The sequence below is a fragment of the Schistocerca americana genome, unplaced genomic scaffold, assembly GCF_021461395.2.
Source record: "Schistocerca americana isolate TAMUIC-IGC-003095 unplaced genomic scaffold, iqSchAmer2.1 HiC_scaffold_18, whole genome shotgun sequence".
NCBI lineage: Eukaryota > Metazoa > Arthropoda > Insecta > Orthoptera > Acrididae > Schistocerca > Schistocerca americana.
Genome location: NW_025725884.1, coordinates 4493367 through 4512500, shown reverse-complemented (window position 1 = coordinate 4512500; position 19134 = coordinate 4493367).

Below are 19134 nucleotides of genomic sequence, written 5' to 3'. Positions count from 1 at the left end.
TTAAAGTCATGCAAAGTAATTTGGCCACAAAATTTGTTTGAAGCAGAAGTTCTCATTAATCTGTCCAACTCTCAAAGCTCTCTTTCTCTGGATTTAATTTCAGGATTGTACCTTGATTTTTGGATCTGCTCAGTATCATAGACATGCAAGAACTGTTTCCATTTTACACTAGTAAAGTTGTGCATTATCAGAAATGATTGCTTCTTGATTGCCAACATGTGGAATGTATTATTTAATAATTTGTAATGTTGTCACTGCACTAGTGGCATTTTCCAAGATATGTAAGTTGACCTATTTTGAAGATAGCTCTCATATTGCAAAAATGTGTTTAACACCTGCACAGCCCCAGGGAAGGGGCCCATTTAAAGTCAATGGCAAGGGTTTGTAGGGGTTTCTTGGCAATGTTAGGTGTAGCTCATATTTGAAGCCATGGTTCAAAGGTTTAACGTTTTGACAGACTAGGCATTTATGGATAATCCATTATACTCTCCTTTGGAGGAAAGGAAAATAGCAGTAGACATTGATTTTCCCTGCACATTTGGCCACTCCAAGATCCCTAGTGCAATGAAGAAGAAAGCTTAAAGGTTGGTGATCACAATATGATTTGGTGTGATTACCAACAAAACAATGATGGAATTTCCTAAAAATGAACATAATTGTGAGAACTTCTAATTCAGTGGCTGTGTAGGCTCATTAGCAAATGGTATTGTACAGACAGATCATCTATTGTAAATATGTATGATTTTGAAGAGATAATCTCCCAACCTGGTGAATGAAGCACCAGTTGTCAAACAAAAATCCTGATACATATCCAGTTCGTACAACAATTGTGAATTAGCTAGCACATCTTTGATCTTGATGAAAGTAGATTGGCACGCTTCTGACAAAATTTATGATATCTGTTTGTGTAGTAAGTTTAGTAATGGTTCTGCATTTAGTAGTTGGCCTGGGATGAAATTACACTAGAAGTTGGCTGGGATACTGGAAAGTAATGAACTGTTTGTATTTTTGTTGCAGTTAGGATACCTTGAGGCATAATAATGTGCCCCAAGAAATTTATTCTTTCACTACCGAATGACAGTCAACAAATCTTCCACATATAAAGTAATTCTTTTATGAATTACAGGCCTAATACATAGTCTAGTGCTGCTGTAATCACAGCACCACTCACATTGAGAGTAAATGACGTCATTCTAAAGTGGTCGCTATGACCTGTAAAAATAAAAGCAGGTTACTTTAGAGAGGCTCTGTCTAGAAGTTTCTGTCAGTATGACACTTAAAATAATGGAAATGGAGTATGTGATCCCTTTGATGTTGATGAAAATTTTCTGGTCAGATTCTCACAGGATGATTATTTTATTAATTTCCCTTGTGGGCAAAACCAGCTTAATACTTTTCCCAGCCCTAGCTGCAGATAACAAGAGGTTAGAAAATTGACTGTTTGATCACTTCCAGTCTATTATTACACTGGTCAACACTCATTTTCTTGCCAAGGATATTTCAGTGGCTTTAGGATGAGTTAGTGGTGCTGAGGATGAATATAGCAACCATTTATGCAGTTTGGCTCTAGTTTTTGAGATAATGCATGATTTATTCTTAAAATTAGAAAAAAATTGCTAATACTGAACTCAAGCGCTACAAACTACAATGAAAAAAGAAAATAATCTTTATAAATAGCTTCTATGAAAACCTGATAGGCGTTTGTCCACGTATTAAACATAATTGAAAAGTTTCTCTATAAGTATATCATTTTCCGTCCATGACGAACCGCTTCCTGCACGCTTTCCTTTTATAGGTCTCTTCAGAACAGTCACGTTGCAGATTCCAGCAATAATCTGCCATCATATGCCTGTCCCATCTTCCTTTATATCTTTTCTCTATTCCTTTCATATCTTGATGGAACTGCTCTCCTTGTTCCTCACTGAAATCACCTAGATTACGAGGAAATCGATCCAAGGGGCTGTGAAGGAAATGAAATTTTATGCTCATGTTAGCTCCTAAGTTTTGAAAGTTAGTGAGCATGTTTTTGACCAGTTCCCCGTAATTGGGAGCTTTATAATTGCCCAAAAAACATTTTACAACAGCGACAAAACTGTTCCAGGCGTGGGTAATGTTGTGAAGGTTGGTACAGGAACATCGTTGCTGTGCACCACCGGTCTTCTTGCTGACTCCAAATCGGGATATTCCCACTTTCATTTTTTGAACCTATTAAAACCTTTCACATTAACAATGCAAAAATAGCAATCATCTGTATGGTTCTTCTGCTCTCGCCATACCATAGGCACTCCGAAGTTTAAGCTTTTCCTTTTTCGTTTTGTCCACTGCCGTAAGCACTCCACACAGCATTTACAAACTTTATGGGGTGCCCACGCAAAGACGGCGTGAAGAACTCATGTTTTCCTAAAACAAAATTGCACAAATACTACATATTATGCAGAACTTTATTGTATTTGCATGTCAATCACATCCAACAAACATCATTAATTGTTTTGTATGAAATGAATACTCACCTCTTATTTGCTACGTCACGATGAAAAGGTTCTATCTCCTTGAAGCTGCACTGCACATGTGTGTGACTTTCGACCATCACCATTTTTCTTGTTTACACTGAACGCTACCTATCGGCTGTTGCGGGGATTACCTCGATCAACAAATGAATGTCGAGTACCGCCGAATTCAAATCTGCACAACCCTCAATATCTTCAACACACGCACCGCACAACGGGACTGAACACATGCTGACAGTGTGATGTTTGCATGATGTAATCCTCAACCACACAGATGCACTCCCTGAGCACAATTGTTTAATAAAGGTAGTACAATATCACTAATTAAAAAACAGGTAGCAAATACATTACACCATATATGGACCCTGCAGTCGATATTATCCACATGAAACTCTCATTTCCACAAATAACCTATATCTCAAAAACCAGAGCCAATTTGGAAAACGTACAAATATACTCGGAATGAGTATCATAACAATACCCCATTTTCGTTCAAACTTCCCTGGCAATGAAAAAAAAAATTTATTTTGTAGAGCTGTGTTATCTGTACGTCTTTTGCTACAGCTGTCCATTTCAAACAAGGAATGGGCAGAAAGGTAGATAGAATGGTTCATATGGTACTGATGACACTACTTTTTCATCAGATACCTGAGCTCATTTCCCTGAAATATTAACTAAACATTTTCTCTGAATTTTCGTTAAATACTGAGATTCTCTAAACTTCAATTTAATATGCAGTTCAGTTTTCAGTTGAGTCAGTATTTTGGAATGCTGGTGTCATGATTTTTTATTTTCTGTGTCAGTGAACTCTGATTTGATCACCTGGAAATTTTTTCGATAGCCTCGATGAGATGAGATTGTGCTTTACATTTATTAACATAATATATCATTTCCCCATATAGGCATCTACTATAACCTTCTTTTCACACAAGAAATGAATATCTATTAGACAGTCCATGAATAATGCATTTACTCTGAGCGACATGCCTATCATTTCTACATTTCTTAGCACCAGCAGAACACAGATCTCCCATTTAATTATCTGAAATTTTGTGCTGTGCCTATAGCTACTATGATACTGCAACAAATTGGGCTGGTTAATCATCAGACAAAATTTTCCAAAGATGCCTTAGGAAATAACACTTGCTGCATCACCCATGCCTCTTGTCACCTTAGCAGGTATGTCTCTCACCACAGCTTGTATAGCAGCCTGCAACAGAGTTTTCGATAGTCTGATAGTATATGTTGCCATTGAGTAGATAAAGATCTACTCACCAAGCAGTGACGGGAGAACTCACATAGAAAAAAAGGTTTTACTTATGCAAATGTTTGGAGATAGTGGGTCCTTCTGGTAGAAGGGTTGAAAGAGAAGGGAGAGCGATGAAGGGAAAGTAACTGGAGAAGTTTAGGAAAAGGGGTACAGTTCAGAAAAGTCACTTAGAGCCCTGGGTTAGGGGAGACATACCAGACAGGATGAGAAGGAAAGACTGGTTGTTTGGGACTGAACCAGATGAGATTTGAAAACCTGAGAGCTTTGAGGTGGAAGATAGTGTCTTATGCAAGAAAGAGCTTACTGCTGAAACCTCATGCATGAGTTAATAAGAGTAAAAAGCTGAGTGCATTGTATATAACAGAGGGGATGCTGTAGTAGAGTAAAGTCAGGTGGGTGGCAAGAATTGAGGACATAATGTTAGTTCCCACCGCAGTCTGCTGACAAACTGGTGTCTGGGGGAAGAATCCAAATGGCAAATGTGGTGAAACGTGTACTGACATCACAACAGATGTTGTAGAGCATGCTATGCATCACAGTATTGTGTGGGGCTGATATACAACCTCTGCCTATGCCCTTTCATCATAACTGACAAATTGATACTGGTCATGCCGTTGTAAAAGGCCAGTATGTACACAACAACTGGTATATGATGATTTGTTTCACAGGTAGCTATCCATTTGATAGTAAATGTTTTGCCAGTTACAAGGCTAGTATAGTTGGTGGCTGGAGGGTGCATAGGGCAAGTCTTGAAGCAAGGACAGTCCCAGTCATAGGAGCTATAGGGTAGAGAAATGGATGCAGAATGAGCATAGTGTCTGACAAGGATATTACAGAGACTTGGAGGGTGACAAGAAGCTGTTCTAGGTGCAGGAGGCAAAATCTGACAGAATGGATCTCATTTCAGGGCATGATTTTAGGAAGTCATGGCCTTGTCAAAGTGGCTGATTAATAAATCCAAGATGAGGATAATACTGAGTGACAAGTGGTGTGCTACAAAGCTGTTTTTTGAGGGATCAGCAGCACCAGGATTGGATGTGATGGCCTGGGAAATCTGCTTTTTAACTAGACTTGTGGGGTAATTAAATCCAGTGAAGGCTGAGGTGGTGGTGGTGGTGGTGGTGGTGGTGGTGGTGGTGGTGTACAAAGTGTCTGCATCTGATAAATATATTTGCCTTGAATGCCAAGGCTGTATGGAAGGAAACATTTGACATGGAATGGATGGCAACTGACAAAACGAAAGTACTGTTGTTAGTAGTTCAGTGTGGATAGACGTCTGTATCTGGTCATTGGTGATGATCAGATCAACATCAAGGAGAGTGGTACAGGATTTGGAATAGGAACATGTGAAATTTAATTGGGAGACGGTACTTCGAGGTTCCAGGAATTTTAACAGGTCAGCCTCACTATGAGCCCATATGGCAAATATGTCATAAATGTATATAAACAAAACCAGGGGTTGGAGGCTTACTGATTGCAGGAAGGCACCATCCAATCTATCCATGAAAGGTTAGCATAAGTAGGAGACATCCTGGTTCCTATGGCCATACGCTTAATCTGATTGTATGTTTTCTCCTCGGACATGAAGTAGTTGCTGGTAAGTGTAAAGTTGATTAAGGTGAGAAGGAAGCATGTCATAGGTTTGGAATCGGGTGGACTCTGACGAAGGAAATGTTCAGGAGCAGACCGACCATGCACATGGGGATGTTTGTATAGAGAAAGATGGCATTAGTGGTGACAAGTAAGGTGTGTGTGTGGGGTGGAATGGGCACAGATGTCAGATGATCTAGGATTTGTTGATGTCGTTAATGTAGGATGTAAGCCTTTGTACTATGGGTTGCAGCTACTGATTGACTAATTCAGAAATATGTTCAGTGGGTGCTTTGAAGCCAGAAGGTATAGGATAGCCAGGATGATTGGCTTTGTGGATCTAAGGAAGGAGGTAAAATGTGGGTGTGCATGGTTTGGTTGGGCTAAGAAAATATATGGATTGACATATTGGTCCCTGTGAGGAGCCTGAGATTTTAACAAGGAACTGCAGGTTATTTTTGAATCACAGGGACAGGTTCTTAGATGGCAGATACTGTATGTAGAGTTGCCAGACATGTGGCATAGACCTTCAGTAACATACTCCTGTCAGTCAAGTACCATAGTGGTAGATCCTTTGTTGTGAGGATAATGATGGAGTTATCAGCTTTTAGAGGACACCCAACATGGAGTTCTGCAGAGAACAGGTTAAGGTCATGTTGTACGGACCTCAGGAAGTGTTGTGGAGCAATGCTGGGTGTGAGGAATTCTTGTAAGGCTGATGAGGAATGATTTTGAGTTAGTGGTTGTGGATCGATTTGGGACTGTTGTCTCAACTGTTCAAGGCAGTGTTCAATGATAGATTTGCTATTGGAAATGTTTTAGGACTGGGTTTCAAAGTGATATTTCCAATTGACATTACGTGTGAGGGAAAGCAGGTTCTTCACCATAGCAACATGATTAAATGCAGGTTTAGGGCTGAAAGTTAGGCACTTTCCTAATAAATGTAATTCAGGAGGGGAGGGTGCTTTAGATGAGAGACTCAGAATACTGTACTGTTGCGACTGGTTGTCACAATTGGGTTATTGTAGGCCTAAGAGGCAATGATGAAATGTGTGAGATGTTAAGGAGGTTAGCCAAGCTCAGTTTGTAAGAGAGGAGTAGTGGTTGATGGTGTCACAGTTTATCGAGCTGCAGAGGGACAGGAGGGGGAACACAACTGATGTGGTTTAGGAGGAGGAGGGATAGCAATTGGAGTTGAACACTGGCATGTTATTGCAGTTTGAAGTTGGCTTGGCAGATAACACCATGGAAGGAAACATGAATGGCAGATAACTGCAGGATTTTGTAGAAGGAAATAAATCTGGTGGAGTGGAAATTGGCAGATGACGCACACAGTTCACAGATAAGCCAGGTAAGTGCAAGAGGTTGCTTTATTCGAAGAGGCTGGTGTAGAGAATGATTACATCCAGAATCAGGGACTTTCAATGTTAGGCCTTACGACCTTAGTTACGATAGTGCATTTTGAAAAGAAGCGATGTAATATACACTCCTGGAAATTGAAATAAGAACACCATGAATTCATTGTCCCAGGAAGGGGAAACTTCATTGACACATTCCTGGGGTCAGATACATCACATGATCACACTGACAGAACCACAGGCACATACACAGGCAACAGAGCATGCACAATGTCGGCACTAGTACAGTGTATATCCACCTTTCGCAGCAATGCAGGCTGCTATTCTCCCATGGAGACGATCGTAGAGATACTGGATGTAGTCCTGTGGAATGGCTTGCCATGCCATTTCCACCTGGTGCCTCAGTTGGACCAGCGTTCGTGCTGGACGTGCAGACCGCGTGAGACGACGCTTCATCCAGTCCAAAACATCCTCAATGGGGGACAGATCCAGAGATCTTGCTGGCCAGGGTAGTTGACTTACACCTTCTAGAGCACGTTGGGTGGTGCGGTCCCCTACGGCACTGCGTAGGATCCTACGGTCTTGGCGTGCATCCGTGCGTCGCTGCGGCCCGGTCCCAGGTCGACAGGCACGTGCACCTTCCGCCGACCACTGGCGACAACATCGATGTACTGTGGAGACCTCACGCCCCATGTGTTGAGCAATACGGCGGTACGTCCACCCGGCCTCCCGCATGCCCACTATATGCCCTCGCTCAAAGTCCGTCAACTGCACATACGGTTCACGTCCACGCTGTCGCGGCATGCTACCAGTGTTAAAGACTGCGATGGAGCTCCGTATGCCACGGCAAACTCGGTGACACTGACGGTGGCAGTGCACAAACGCTGCGCAGCTAGCGCCATTCGACGGCCAACGCCACGGTTCCTGGTGTGTCCACTGTGCCGTGCGTGTGATCATTGCTTGTACAGCCCTCTCCCAGTGTCTGGAGCAAGTATGGTGGGTCTGACACACCAGTGTCAATGTGTTCTTTTTTCCATTTCCAGGAGTGTATGAGGGGATTCACCATGGCAAGGTAGGATATAGGGAGTGTTATAAATAATGAGATTGGCAAGGAAAGAGAAGCAGAGGGTGGAAAAAGATTGAAAAATGGAAGAACAAGGAAAAAATTTCTAAAAATTGGAAAAATTCGTACAAAACTTGCAAGAACAGATAATTGTTAACAAGAGGTAATGAGTGGATGAGAATTTCTCACAAGAAAAGTGGTATATGATGCAAAAAAAGAATGTCTCCTTTCTACGCCAACCCCTTCATGTATTGTTTGGAGGGGGATTTCCTTGAATCCATAAGTCTTCAGACCCTGGTTTAGTTTACATACATTGATGACATGTTTGCTACTGGAATTGTGGTGAGACTGAACTGCTAAACTTCCTAGAATCTCTAAATTCTGTCTCCCAATTAAATTTCAAATGGTCCTATTCTCAGTACCATGCTACTTTACTTGATATTCATTTCATGCTCAACAAAGTCCAGCTACACACTTCTATCCACATTAATGTACTAACAAATGACAGACATTACACTTTGACAGTTGCTATCCTTCCCATGTCAAATGTTCCTTTCCATACAGCCTTGGAATTAAAGACAAATATATTTGTTCAGATGCAGACTCTTTACAGCAGTACTCCATCATGCTCACATCTCAGCCTTGACTGGACACAAGTATTCCACCAGCCTGGTTCAAATGAAGATTTCCAAGGCCATCACATCCAATTCTGGTACTATTGATCCTTCCGAAAAATAGCTGAAGGTCACATAACTTGTCACATAGTATTATCCTGGCCTTGAATATATTTATCAGCTACTCTGACAAGACCATGACTTCCTGAAATCACACCCCGAAATGAGATCCATTCTATCTGAGATTTTTCCCACTGCATCTAGAATAGTTTCTGGTTGCCCTCCCAAGCTCTGAAATATCCTTGTGGGATGCCATGGTCATTCTGGACTCATCTCCTTGCCGTATGGCTCCTACCTCTGTGGCCATCCACGCTGCAAGACTTTCACTATGCATCCTCCTACCACTACCCACACTAGCCCTGTAACTGGCAAAACATATAATACCAAAGGGAAACACCTATGAAACAATGTCATATATTGGTTGCTGTGTAAACACTGTTTGGTTTCCTACATTGTCAAGAATATCATCAAGTGGCAGTTAAGATCAATGGGTATAGACAGAGGGTGTATACTCGCAACACACAATATCCTGCCACAGAGTATGCTCTGCGACATGACATTCATGATCATGGTGGCTGCTTCACTACACATGCTATTTGGATTCACCAGTTTCTCAGAACTCAACAGCTCTCAGGTTTTCAGATCTTGTCCAGTGCAGTCCCTAACAATCAGTATTTGCCTCTCATCCCATCCACTAATTCTCCCCTGACCCTGGCTTCTTACTGAGTTTTTTTAACTCTACTCCTTTTCCTAAACCTCTCCAGTTCCTTTCCCTTCTCCTTTCCCCTTTAACCCATCTGCTAGGAGGAGCCCTTGGAACCAAAACTTTGCACGAGTACAAGCTTTCTTTATATGTGTGTTCTCATGCTGCTGCTTGGCGAATAGATTATCTATCTATCTGATTACATTATCTCGTGGAAAAACTGCTTATTTTCCTGGTTATAGTTTGTTGTCAGCAGAGTCAAATGAAGTTTTCGGAATATGGTACATACGGTTGGTTAATGTCTGCAGTACCATTTCTGCTCAGATTATCATTATCAACATTACTATTATTCACCTAACTAGGGTCTGCAGGGTAGTTAAATGGCTTGTATTGCCACTGTGGAGCACAATTCTTGTTTGCATATGCAAGATGAAATCTGTTATTAAGCTGCTTCTTTTCCTGTGATTGATGTGGTTTTGGTTATCTTAAGATTGTTATTGCGGGTCCCACATTACCATTCTGCTGATTGTTTTTATAATTTTCCATATTCTTCCTGTTTCTGTTTATTATTGTTGTTGTTGATGTTGTTGATATTAATACTACTACTACTATAATAATAATAATATTAATAATAATAATAATAATAATAATAATAATAATAATAATAATAATAATAATAATAATAATAATAATTATTATTATTATTATTATTATTATCTTTCCTTTCTCAGACCTTAGGTCTGGTTCGGAATGAAAGTGACGCGGACCTTGATCAAGCGTCACTTCCTTTTAACTGTACGGTATATGTTACATTGCGTTTAGGAACTTTCGGGTAATTGAACATGTATCAATAATTACGGATTTCTGAAGTTGTATATATAAGTTTGGATGTAGCTGTATTGCATTGATGTACTGCTGGATATTGCATGGTATGACTCCTGTAGTTGAAAGTATAATTGGTATAATGTCAACTTTATCCTGATGCCACCTGTCCTTGACTTCCTCAGCCAGTTGGATGTATTTTTCAACTTTTTCTCCTGTTTTCTTCTGTATATTTGCTGTATTGGGTATGGATATTTCAATTAGTTGTGTTAATTTCTTCTTTTTATTGGTGAGTATGATGTCAGGTTTGTTATGTGGCGTTGTTTTATCTGTTATAGTGGTTCTGTTCCAGTATAATTTGTATTCATAATTCTCCAGTACATTTTGTGGTGTATACTTGTATGTAGGAACGTGTTGTTTTAAAAGTTTATTTTGTAAGGCAAGCTGTTGATGTATTATTTTTGCGACGTTGTCATGTCTTCTGGGGTATTCTGTATTTGCTAGTATTGTACATCCGCTTGTGATGTGATCTACTGTTTCTATTTGTTGTTTGCAAAGTCTGCATTTATCTGTTGTGGTATTGGGATCTTTAATAATATGCTTGCTGTAATATCTGGTGTTTATTGTTTGATCCTGTATTGCAATCATGAATCCTTCTGTCTCACTGTATATATTGCCTCTTCTTAGCCATGTGTTGGATGCGTCTTGATCGATGTGTGGCTGTGTTAGATGATACGGGTGCTTGCCATGTAGTGTTTTCTTTTTCCAATTTACTTTCTTTGTATCTGTTGATGTTATGTGATATAAGGGTTGTAGAGGTGGTTATGAAATTGTAGTGGTGTAGCCGATGTATTTATGTGGGTGATTGCTTTGTGTATTTTGCTAGTTTCTGCTCGTTCTAGAAAGAATTTTCTTAAATTGTCTACCTATCCTTAATGTAGGTTTTTTATGTCGATAAATCCCCTTCCTCCTTCCTTTCTGCTTAATGTGAATCTTTCTGTTGCTGAATGTATGTGATGTATTCTATATTTGTGGCATTGTGATCGTGTAAGTGTATTGAGTGCTTCTAGGTCTGTGTTACTCCATTTCACTACTCCAAATGAGTAGGTCAATATTGGTATAGCATAGGTATTTATAGCTTTTGTCTTGTTTCTTGCTGTCAATTCTGTTTTCAGTATTTTTGTTAGTCTTTGTCTATATTTTTCTTTTAGCTCTTCCTTAATATTTCTATCATCTATTCCTAATTTTGTCTGTATTCTAGATATTTATAGGCATCTGTTTTTTCCATCGCTTCTATGCAGTCGCTGTGGTTATCCAATATGTAATCTTCTTGTTTAGTGTGTTTTCCCTTGACTATACTATTTTTCTTACATTTGTCTGTTCCAAAAGCCATATTTATATCATTGCTAAATACTTCTGTTATCTTTAGTAATTGGTTGAGTTGTTGATTTGTTGCTGCCAGTAGTTTTAGATCATCCATGTATAGCAAATGTGTGATTTTGTGTGGGTATGTTCCATTAATATTGTAACCATAATTTGTATTATTTAGCATGTTGGATAGTGGGTTCAGAGCAAGGCAGAACCAGAAAGGACTTAATGAATCTCCTTGGTATATTCCACGCTTAATCTGTATTGGCTGTGATGTGATATTATTTGAATTTGTTTGGATATTAAGTGTGGTTTTCCAGTTTTTCATTACCATGTTTAGGAACTGTATCAATTTAGGATCTACTTTATATATTTCCAATATTTGTAGTAACCATGAGTGGGGTACACTATCAAAAGCTTTTTGGTAATCAATGTATGCGTAGTGTAGCGACCTTTGTTTAGTTTTAGCTTGATATGTCGCCTCTGCATCTATTATCAGTTGCTCTTTACATCCTCGTGCTCCTTTGCAACAGCCTTTTTGTTCTTCATTTATAATTTTGTTCTGTGTTGTATGTGTCACTAGTTTCTGTTTAATGACTGAAGTTTATTATTATTATTATTATTATTATTATTATTATTATTTCTACTATGGGGTGTCCTAAAAAGAATGACCCAATTTTAAATAGAATTATTTATTAGGAAGAAGTGCTTAACACCAACAAATTGCATACTAAATTACTCAGAAAAGACAGAAGTTTAAAAAATTACATCATAAATGTTCAATATGTCCTCCATTGGCTGCCCGGACAACATCTAGCCGACAGCTGAATTAATCCCAAACTGATTGTAAGGTGTCTTCTGTCACTGAAGCTACAGCAGTAATCTTGTCACAAATAATATTTCTTGTGCATTCAGCCACAAATGTGGCTGAGCTCTTTGGAATGCATTTTTTCCATTCACATGATACTAGAAACAACAAAAATTTTATTCTTCCCACCCACTGCCTCTGATTGTTTGCCCAGGGATCTTAATATATGGGAATGAAAATTTGTAATAAATTAAAAGGGAACAAGTTGATGCAGATGAATTTAGATTCACTTAAAAGAAAGCTGTATGAGGTACTGACACTGAGGTGTTATTAGTCACTGGATGAATTCATGTGGGACAAACTGGAAATTTGAGCTGGATACGATGTGTTACACGTCCCAAAAAATATCCTTATGGTGCTATTCTTTTTAATGTAAAAATCATTGTAACAGTTTTATAAACTATTGACATGTTTCCTGTACACAAACCAAAAGGATTGCAAATGTAAGTCATGAGATGAATAAAATACATCTGCATAATTTACATACAGCCTATCTGTATAGTTTCTTTTTGCTTGGATTGACATCTTTAACTACCATAGAGAAATTTTCATCACAGTAATGACCTGCCAGATGGGGCAATATAGCGACATCTCTTCTTCCAGTGTTAAAGGCCAGGAAAAAAAGAAAAAATCTCACAGTTCACCAGCGAAACATTAGTTGAAAATGTGAATGTTTGATATATAGTTGTGTACATGTAATTTATATTATGTATTGTATGATTTTTTTATACAGTAATAACACTAGTTTTTCACCTCAGCAGTGATACCAGTTGTCATTTGTTCATCATAGCCATGGCTTTCTGTTCGCTTCAGTTGACTGACAGTATACAAAATTTGTCTTTTTTTTGTAGAATTTCATCTGGATGAATTGGCCATCTCCAATACATTTTTGATTATTCCAAGTCATTCAGCATCTATCCTTCACTTATTACTCCCGCACTTTTGCCAGGGAAGAGGGTGGTCTTGAAGACAACCACCAAAAACAGGCCCTCTTGGAAAACATTTTGTCATTTGTTTCCAGAGTGTTACTGTTGTCTGAGAGCACCTGTGAAGGAAAACATTTTGTGTCTGGCATGTTCAAATCTGTTCCACGCTCTCATCAGAATCATGAAGAGAAAATATGTCACTAGTATTATTTTTCTCATTCCCTGTTGCCTCTGTAAGTACAGAAATTTCACTGGAAGGTTTTGAAACTTCAAAGGAGGATTGCATTTCATTCTGTTTCCCTTTCTCTCCAGATTATTTTTCCCTTGTATGCTTGGCATTGTTGACATCCTGAATGTTCACATGTCTGATGCTTTATCCCAGGGGGACATTTAATATTCTGCAACAGTTGGGCATACAACATTTTGTTACATCCTCCCTCCTATTATTTAATTCTCACAATATCATCTCACCCACATGATCAGTCATTACGCACAAGTATTTTCAAGGACTGCTTGTGGAAGACACTCAAAAACCTTGCTCCTGTGCTAGGAAAACATTCTGTTCTCTCAGAATCATGACCTCAAATTTTTCTTTATTACTGGATCCAAGTTAGTCATCAGCTTTCTGAAAAGACATGGGAATTCATCCCTAGGCACTGTGAAGCATCTTCTCTGTTTTATCAATCTTATCTGCAATGTGATTCTAGAATCTGAAAAACTGATACATTGAGCACTTACAATTGAGGTGTTAAATTTGGCAGGAGTGTGATCAAATTGGTTGTTTTCATCACAGAGACTTAAGACATAGTTTTATATGGAACTTAGAGAATCACCAAATATAGCTTTTAGGCCTTCTTGCTTCTTTAAAATTCGAAGGTTAAGTGATGAAAGCTGTCTTCAAAGGCCACCCTTATCATTTGGTAATATCTTAAATTTTCTGGTCCACCTTCTACCCATGTGGACCATAACTGATTGGCTTTATAAGTAACATAAGCAGCAGCCAATTCACCAACAGCATTTCCACATACCTCAATAGAAGTACATGATTTTGATGTATTTTCTGTTTGTTCAGGATACTTTGTTGTGCTATAAGTGATTGCCCTTATGGTGCCAGGACCATCAATCAAATTTGTTGTGTTAAAATTCTGTATGTTCTCTGGTGGGATACCTCATAGCTCGTTTTCCAAATTAGGAAAAAACATTCTTAGTTTGTCAAACCCTTGCATAGATAATATTTTTTCAAGGTCTGTTGAGACCAAAAGGCCTTGTGACATCTCATAAAAGACATAGACCACACCTTTACAGGAAAAATTTCATATTTGAACACAGGCACTGTTCTCGATTTGTCAAGGTATGCATTAAATGCACAGCACAGATCCAAAGATCTCATTGGAAAACCAAACGACAACTTTGCAGCTCCACGGCTACAAACGGATTTTGTACCTCCTCTGTGAATACAGGTAGTTGACTAGGAATCACTATGGATCTTCCAGTCAAGCACCGTGCCACTTTCATCTTCAGCTGCAAAGTTTTCCCATGAATTTTGCAGATAATTCCCTCGGAGGCAGCTCATTTGCGAAAATCAACTGTACTTCTTTATTTAGAGTATCCCATCTAGCTTAAGTGTGTTTGTCTTAGCGATTTTTCTTCCCTTTATTGACACTGCAGAAAACAGGAACAATGACAATTTTCAAACATTTACTTCATGAAAGTATCAGTGTGCTGCAAAGTAGCCCAGTGGAGTTTTAATATTATGCTTATGTCCTCATGTTTAGTGCACATACTACACCACAAGGAGACTGTTCACGTTTCCTCACTTTTTTACCAATAGCATGAACACATGTCTCAGCAATTATGATATCCAAAACAATGTTGCACAGAAAAATAAAGCAACAGTCTTTGGATGGTATGGGATGCTGGAAAGAAGTTGTAGCTTCTCTGACCTTAGGAATAAGGTGTGATATTTGAAATAAAGATCAAAGTTGCACTACACAAATTAATAACTACAGACACAAAGTAACCCCCTTCACAGTACTTCTCTGATTTACTTTTATCATATTTAAAGTCTTCTTGCATCAATAGAAACATTTTCCATAATACAAAAAATAAAAAATAAAAAAAAATTGAAAAAAGATAATATTTCGTTACAACAATATTGTGCAGTTCAAATTGTTAACAATGTCGGGGGGGTGGTGGCGGGGGGGGTGGGGGGGGGGTGGGCGGGGGGGGGGGGGAATTGTGCTGAATTTTTAGCTATAGCTATTAAAATGTAAGAGAAGTGTTCCAAATAGTAATATACCTTACTAATATATCAAATTTCCTACAACTTTAAACAGATAACTTTACATTCTTATTTACTATATGTCATAATCTCCAACAAGTTTTGACAAAACTGCCCATAACATTTTGTTGTGAACAAAATTCTCGCATATGAGTAACTTGATTGGTGTTACACTGCAACTAAGATGCAAATGTTTTTATGACAGAAAGCACAAATTTAAACTAAATTTTTGTCTATATAGCATGATTGGTTACTTACAGATTTAAATGCTGTGGTTACGTACTGTCTTGGGCTACATACGCTTCCCCTGTATCAACAAATGAATACTTACAGGTTTTAAGAACGTAAAAGTGTGAATACATGCATGTGGGCAGGTGTCTGTGGCTGACGTGCATGCAGGTGCAGGCAAAATGACAGATTCTCTACCTTCCTCACCCGTCCCTTCCCCACACCTTCTCACCACATACTTCCCTTACCATTTCTGTGATTTCATCCTCTGTAATGCATTAAATTTGTTTCTTATTTCCTAGCATGTGTTATTAAATAAGAAGGCAAGATTTAATAGGATGGTTGAACAGAGTAGATTCAAAGGTTACTTAAAATGCATTTAATTATTACAAGTCTAATTTACAATGTGTTTAATGTCCAGCATAAAATTTCTACATTCAGACAGAACAAACCATTGGTAACGGCACACACCAATGATGGAAACATCTCTCGCAAACATACGTTGGACCAAGCATCGACATTATGCACCTATAATTTTGCAGCTTCACTTTGAAGATGAGAAAACTCTCATTATGGAAAGTTTGATAAATTCTACTGAATTTTATTCTCAAAAAGCTTGTGTCTCAGACAAGAATTACATGGTACAGCTATTAATTCCATTTGAAAATTGTCAGGACTCTTATCTGCAAAAGTAGCGAATGGTCTTGAAAAGAAGTCGAAAGATTGGGATAAATTTAACATATCTCCAAATTGCTTGAGGAATTGCTCTTTTATTGTAATAATTAGAGAAATATACCCCATGTAATTGCTTTCATGGACAGAAGACTATGTATGGAAATATGCTGAATTCTCTGATGGACAATTCCTTTCCCACAGAGCAACCTTTCTCATGAAAACTCAAACTTTTTCAGTCATTTCAGAAAGTACTTGATTTCCACATTGCAAGCTGGTGTTCAAAGCAATAGTACATTCTGTAATATTCACTAAAAATGCCGTTTCTACAACTCCCTCTGGATCTTCCATTTGGGGTCAGGCTTTCTTTTGTCCTTTAAAAACTGATTTATTGCCATAGTTAATTTAGAAATTCTTTCCAGTACATTGCTGCAACTAAGCTGCAAACTTCTCTATTGTATCGAAAATCTCCATAATCTTCCACAAATTTCTAGTTTAAATGGGACAATTGTCAATGCATTAAACTGTGGGATCTTAAATAACCAACTGTCCGAGTAACTACTTGCATGATGTCCTCCAATTTTGCTGCCTTAACATGAGATACCTCTAAGTGCAAAATACTATGAATGCTGTACAATTAACAAACAATATTGTGCATTTTTTGTTGTTGAATTCATGCTGCTTGATAATTAATATATTTGAATATTAAAAAAGCCCACACAAGCCAGTTTGGATCAAAACAGAAGTTGTCTAATAATATGAGACACTCTGGAAAAAAATATTGACCAATAGAAAAACAGGTATACCCCAGAACAATGAATTCTCGTCCTTATTGCCTTTCTAACTTTTTGTACATTTATTGTGCAAAAAAGGTGCAGACAAGGCATACAAAAGTTGTTTTTGAAGTTTCCATTCTTTGAGACTCTAAGGGTAGTAATGCATACACTTGTGCCTGTTTCTCTGTTTGTCTCCAGAGCAACATCCAATGCGGAATATGCATTCCTTGTCTTCTTTTTGAAATGTACATCTGGAGCACTGACCTAGTTCAAATTTGTTGAGGCTTTGTGGCCCACCCTGAAGAAATTTGTTATCTATTTAAGTTGTAACAGACTTCAAATAACTGGAAGATTATATATCCTTTGTTGTTGTCCTTTTCTTTTTCAAGAAGAAAATGTTTGCTTCTCTTCTTGATTCTGTTACATATTTATTCTCTTGGCATTTTTTCAAATGATTTCTGCATGCTGCTGATGTTGGCTGCTTACAGAATCTGAATGTGCTGATTTTACTAGAGCTGGTGGCTGTTGATGTGGCTTTGTGATTTTGGGAACTGACTGGATAACATTTAGACTTTGAGAATGATTCAGCAAAGAAATCAATTGTCCTTTCCTTTCAGACTTTATTAAAATAAATCTAGGTTTCAGCTAGTGCCTACCATTATCAGTGCAAAACTACAAGAGGTACATAGTCAGGTGATAGTATAAAAAGTTACAACTTGTTGCATAACCTATACTGCCTTTACATTAGATTACATACCACTATTTCATATATCCAATACACGTCCCACTATTTCAGTCCCCATTTGGGCTTCTGTTACAGTTAGTACAAGACTACTGTTTTAAGGAGGTCGGCTTTGCAGAAAACACCTTGGTTTGCTGTATGGCCTCCTGTATATGAGCTACACAATAAATAACATTCACAGAAAGGCATTGATCATTTCTATTAAAAAAACTTTAAATTTGCTTAGTAAGAATACAAAATAAAATAAAAGTAAAGTTATTGTCATTTCTGTCTAAGTTACTGCCACATTTAATTGTAACCATACAAGCTGTACAAAACGCCAGATTCACTCCTTGTGAGCAAATTGTTTTGTTATTCCTTAAAACACATAGGTAACATCAGTTTGGTAAAATATTTAAAAAAGTTTACAAAATACTAGGAGGCACATGCTGTATGCTGAAACTATTTGAAACAGTTTGGTTTAAATATTTTATCTTTTGTACCATTTCTTTATTTAATCATCACAATGAGGTATGTGGTTCCCTTTATTTCTGGAGGGTTCATAGATGGTGACAAATGTCAGCAAGATGGGTAGTTGATGACACTTGCCTTTCTGGCATACAGCCAACTGACACGTTCTCAACAAATCCTACCCTCATTATACAGTAGTCTTTTCAGGAACTGTGACAGAAGCTTGAGCAAGGGGGAATGATGTACTAGGATGTGTACTGAAACTATGAAGTAATGGTATGTAATATAGTACATTAGTGATGTAGGTTATGCCAAAAGTTGCAAATTCTTATATTATTGCCTGACTATATACTAATTGCATCTTTTAGCATTGATAATGGCTAGGCACTAGCTAAAATCTAGATTTGCTTTAGTAAAGGAAAGGACAACTGGTTGCTGTGCTCCATCATTTTGAAAGCCATATCACAGTCAATGAGTTTATTCCATATTCTAATGAGAAGCTAACTTCATAAACATTTAGATTCATATTTACTCTATTGTTAGTGTGTTGTATGTTAAACTCCTGGTGTGTTCCAGGTATCATTGTCTCCAATTATTTGCCTGTTACATGGGAAGATTTCTGTTTTCCAGATGCTGTTTATAGCACTTTCCATTGTTACTGCCTTCAAGCAGCTTGTAATTCAGAATGAGGTTTCAACTTGACCTGGGTATTTGAGTACCAGGTTTATATTTCTTGGGAATAAAGAAATTTAGACAGTCCCATTTATTTCACATAATAGGCTGCATTTTATATGTGGAACGGGGTAAAATAACAGACGATGCGGACACAGTTTTCA